Raw genomic sequence first — 6000 nt, 5'->3', positions numbered from 1 at the left:
ATCGCTAATTAACATCCGAAAAATAATCGATCGTTAATTAACGATCGATATTATAAATCGGTCGCTAATTTAACGACAGATTTAATTTCGGTCGTTAAATCGGTCGCTATTTAAGGTTATTTTTGTAGTGAGCGTGCCGCACAGGGATAGTATCCCGAAGCTTCCCTGTAGAGTGAAGGTGCTCTAGCCGTGGGATTGCTGCAACAAGATGCCAGACACGGCGCCGATGGCGAAGGAGACAGCAAGGCTGACACGGTGACGGCTAACGAAATCTGACAGGTCAGAGACGATGTCGACGCCATCTTCAAAAGGGAGGAATATGAACTTCGACGACGCGTGGCTTCGGAGACCACCCGCTTGGGCTTGTTTGTCACGCCCCGGGAGACGACTGTCCGAGAAATTTCGGCAGCATCTCCCTTGTAACAATTTACTTCCCTGAATACAAACATAATAAGACCTACACGGCCATAATCCACATATCTATATATAAATTGTAAAACAGAAACTCTATTAAAGTAATAAAGTCCACAACTGACAACTACCAACATGCACCACTAAACCAAACACATATACGAAAATTCATAGTAAATAAAATAGTTTCTGCCACGATATGACATAAAACGACTCCTGACACAATAGACTCCAAAAATGTAAGCAAAATGACTTAAGCAAATTTCAACTCGACGCGGGACTAGCAGCACGGCTCTCCAGACAGACCTCAACCTGAAAAGATAAAATCAACGGAGTGAGTTCAATGAACTCAGCGGATATCTAGCAGATATGTATAAATAAGCTATTTACCAGTACTAATCATGATTGTACAGAAATAAATACAGAACTGAACTACTGAATAACTGTGCATACCAGAATCATATGTAATAACACAACGGTATAAATCCTGCAACATAGGTAAGATCAAAAGCCCAAATGCCTAAGGTATCCTGTAGGTGCATGTCACACCTATGCAGTAAATAAATGCAATCCTGTAGCGACGGACTCAGACTATAAAGGAGCCGATGATCGCTAACATAAAATCCTGGTGCGACGGGCTCAGACTATAGAGGAGCCGATGATCGCTAACATAAAATCCTGGTGCGACGGGCTCAGACTATAGAGGAGCCAATGATCGCTAGTATGCAAATCCTGGAGCGACGGGCTCAGACTATAAAGGAGCCGATGATCGCTGGTATGCAAATCCTGGAGCGACGGGCTCAGACTATAAAGGAGCCGATGATCGCTAGTATGCAACCATGTAGATATAAAGCAAAATAAATTAATACTACTAGTCATAGCAACTATACACATCAAACGACATATCTAAATAGATGAGTCGAGATACCCGCCTTTAGAAGTAGTCTGTGCCGGAAGGGAAACTCCGTCCAAAAGTCCGGTAGTAAGTCAATGTCCTGTACCACGGCTTAGTCTTAGCTATTTACATATTAAGGTGATTTACAACAAATGAGAAATTCAAATCGTATTATCGGAATACAACTACAATTCAATTATTAACTAAGTATTAAATTAATTTAGCCGACTCATTCATTTTTTTAGTTAACTCAATTATTTAACTAAACTTTAATCTACTTCAATTCGTATAACTTGACTACAGTAGCCCTAAAACCAACAAAACAAAACCTAACCCATGGTGATTACCATAACCAATCACCGAATCTCAAGTTAGGGATCACTAAATTCCTAATCTCCCTTAATTACATCTTAATCACCAAATTAACTAAATCTGTAATTAATTACGTAATTACCCTAATTAAATCGATTAACAACTTAATTAAATAGTTAATGAATTTACCCTACATCAACTAATTAAACTCTAACGAACCTAATTAAATCAAATCCAAAATTCTATGAAATCCCCAAATTCTTACCTCAACCGATCAAAACCTAATACCCAATCCAAGCTCCCAATTAGTTGTTAAACAAGATTCCCAACTTCGTTGCTAACCAAGCATTGAACTCACCTGAATTTAAACCCAAAAATTGAGTTTTTGTTGGCGGCGGCGGCGGCGGCGGTGGCGGCGGCGGCGGTGGCGGCGACGGCAGCGACGGCGGCGGTGAGGAGCAAACAGAGGAAGAGGACGGGACGGCAGGGAAGGCGGCGGAAGAAGGAGGCGCCGATCGGGTCTTCACGCGGCAGCAGCCAACTCAGGCGGCGTCGGCTTCTTGAGGGCGAAGGAGGCGGCGGCAGCGAGGAGCGGCGTCGGGTTCGTGAGGGAATAAGAGGGATACGGCGCAGTTTTAATAGGGAATGCACAGTAACCTCCCGATTTCGATTAAATCTAAACCACCTTTACCGGTTAAACCCAATTAAAACCTAGGACTTAATCAACCAATTGAACCGGTTACTGTAGCAAACCGGGTTCAACTTTGGTTCACTTGATTCGCCAATCAAACGACCTCTGATTCCACTCAAACTAGTTTTGTTGGATTCGTCTTTCTGAGACGAATCTTTTCGTCTCTTTTTATTTATTTATTATTATTTTTTTTTTCCACGTATATTACATTGTTCTTGGTGCCGGGAGGGCGGCCTCAGCGCTTCCAGACGGAGGACGACTCAGCGGAAACTCGCGGTGACTCGGCCATAGCGAGAGAGACACCGGCGAAGCCCCTCCGACGCCGTAACAAAGGGTAGCAGCGTTACGTTGCACCTCGATGTAGGATAGCTAACTTGTGCCGAACCGTCGTGATGTCGTATGACTCACAGCCACCGGAATAAATGACGTGGAGTCTACCAATGAGAGAAAGACACGTGCCAACGCCATTTGATGGAAATCCAACGGCTTATTAAGCTCGAGTCCAACTTGAGTCAACCTTTTATTGCTTTTGCTGTGTTTTTTTGTTTTTGTTTTTTATTTTGATTTTTTTATGACTTTGTAGACCTTTTTTTTCTTATATATTATATAATTTTAAAAAAAATAGAAAAAAGAAATTATTGAATTCATTAATTTGTTTGTATTACTCTATTTGTTTAATTAAAAAAAAAGGAGAAAAAAGAAAAAGAATAAACTCATTCTTTTTTTTCCAACGAACTATATAAAGCACCCGGCTAGGGGAACCACGGGCAAGAGAAAAAAAAATCCTAAAAACTTACCTTGAGACGCCGGAAGAGGAGATCCCGCAGGTGTCGGAGGAAGAAATCGGTAGAAATCGAGAGAGATCGACAGAGGAACGATTTTAGGGCTCGGGATCGCAGAGCAGAGCTTCGGTTTCGATGTTCATAGAGCGAAAGCCAGGTCGGCGGAGGATTAGGGATCGCTGATTTTTATTAAAATTTTAGAGACCGAACTGCAGGTTCGGTCGCTAATTACCGACCGAACCCGCATTCGGTCGCTAAATTAACGACCGAAAATCAATTCGGTCGTTAAATCCCATTAAAAATTTTTAAATAATACATCAATCCTAAAATTAGCGACCGACCTACATTTCGATCGCTATTTTCATTTCGGTCGCTAAATTAGTGACCAAAATATATTTCGGTCGCTAAAGCCCATTAAAAAAATTTCGATCCCAGATAAACTCTAAAATTAACGACCGATTAAATTTCGGTCGTTAAATTAACGACCGAAAATTTTGGTTGTTAAATTAGCGATCGATTAGCTATCGGTCACTAAATTAGCGATCAAAATTAAATCGATCGCTAATTAACATCCGAAAAATAATTGCTCGTTAATTAACGACCGATATTATAAATCAGTCGCTAATTTAACGACCGATTTAATTTCGATCGTTAAATCGATCGCTATTTAAGGTTATTTTTGTAGTGAGCGTGCCGCACAGGGATAGTATCCCGAAGCTTCTCTGTAGAGTGAAGGTGCTCTGGCCGTGGGATTGGTGCAACAAGACGCCAGACACGGCGCCGATGGCGAAGGAGACGGCAAGCCGACGCGGTGACGGCTAACGAAATCTGACAGGTCAGAGACGATGTCGACGCCGTCTTCAAAAGGGAGGAATACGAACTTCGACGACGCGGTGGCTTCGGAGACCACCCGCTTGGGCTTGTTCTTGGTGCCGGGAGGGCGGCCTCGGCGCTTCCGGACGGAGGACGACTCGGCGGAAACTCGCGGTGACTCGGCCATAGCGAGAGAGACACCGGCGAAGCCCCTCCGACGCCGTAATAAAGGGTAGCAGCGTTACGTTGCACCTCGATGTAGGATAGCTAACTTGTGCCGAACCGTCGTGATGTCGTATGACTCACAGCCACCGGAATAAATGACGTGGAGTCTACCAATGAGAGAAAGACACGTGTCAACGCCATTTGATGGAAATCCAACGGCTTATTAAGCTCGAGTCCAACTTGAGTCAACCTTCATCTCTGTTGTTGTTTTTGCTGTGTTTTTTTGTTTTTGTTTTTTATTTTGATTTTTTTATGACTTTGTAGACCTTTTTTTAATTTCTTATATATTATATAATTTTAAAAAAAATAGAAAAAAAGAAATTATTGAATTCATTAATTTGTTTGTATTACTCTATTTGTTTAATTTAAGAAAAAGGAGAAAAAAGAAAAAGAATAAACTCATTCTTTTTTTTTCCAACGAACTATATAGAGCACCCGGCTAGGGAACCACGGGCAAGAGAAAAAAAAATCCTAAAAACTTACCTTGAGACGCCGGAAGAGGAGATCCCGCAGGTGCCGGAGAAAGAAATCGGCAGAAATCGAGAGAGATCGACAGAGGAACGATTTTAGGGTTCGGGATCACAGAGCAGAGCTTTGGTTTCGATGTTCGCAGAGCGAAAGCTAGGTCGGCGGAGGATTAGGGATCGCTGATTTTTATTAAAATTTTAGAGACCGAACTGCAGGTTCGGTCGCTAATTACCGACCGAACTCGCATTCGGTCACTAAATTAACGACCGAAAATCAATTCGGTCGTTAAATCCCATTAAAAATTTTTAAATAATACATCAACCCTAAAATTAGCGACTGACCTACATTTCGGTCGCTAATTAGCGATCGAACTTCATTTCGATCGCTAAATTAGCGACCGAAATATATTTCGGTCGCTAAAGCCCATTAAAAAAATTTCGATCCCAAATAAACTCTAAAATTAACGACCGATTAAATTTCGATCGTTAAATTAACGACCGATTATAAATTTTGATCGTTAATTTAACGACCGATTTAACAAATCGATCGTTAAATTAGCGACCGATTAGCTATCGGTCGCTAAATTAGCGACCGAAATTAAATCGGTCGCTAATTAACGTCTAAAAAATAATCAATCGTTAATTAACGATCGATATTATAAATCGGTCGCTAATTTAACGACCGATTTAATTTCGATCGTTAAATCGGTCGCTATTTAAGGTTATTTTTGTAGTGAACATTTCCCAGCATTTCGGAAATGGGGACGGACATGGACCAACCGTTTCCAGACAGCGCAGAAGCACACTACATGAGTCAGATTTTATAGTCCCTTTATATTTAGCAATTTTATTTTGATAAAATATTAGGGATATATATATATATTTTTTATTATTTAAATATAATACTAAAAAATATGATTCTGTGAAAAAAAATAGATGAATTTATTAAATGCACTTATAGAAAAAATCAGCACTTGAGATATTAAACTTATAAAATAAATAAATTTTTTTCTTAATGGATGGCTTATAAAATACTATTGTTAATACCCAATACTTGTCCGTGTAGCTTCAATAATTTTTTTAGTATCTAGATCTTCAAAATTAATAAAATTCAAAATTAAATATATCTAGATCTTCATATATTTTTAGTATCTCTCTCGAAGATAAATATAAACATTTATAATTGCATCTCCAAAAGATTTACCTGATCATAATTACTACAATACATAACAACCACGAAAAGTTATTAGAATGGATAAAAAAAGATTAATTAAACTTGGTAAAAAAATTATACATAGAACACTTTATATAATTTTTTAAAAAATCAATTTGATCAAATTACTCTTTTTTAATAAAAATATAGAATCTCTCACTCCAACAACTCTACATGATTGGACCCACGAC

This window comes from Curcuma longa, unplaced genomic scaffold (assembly GCF_044706935.1).
Source record: "Curcuma longa cultivar G26 ecotype Majalengka, Jawa Barat unplaced genomic scaffold, ITB_CL_G26_1.1 contig_16518, whole genome shotgun sequence".
Classification (NCBI taxonomy): Eukaryota; Viridiplantae; Streptophyta; class Magnoliopsida; order Zingiberales; family Zingiberaceae; genus Curcuma; species Curcuma longa.
The sequence above is the reverse complement of the archived record's forward strand: the minus strand, read 5'-3'. Positions refer to the sequence as shown.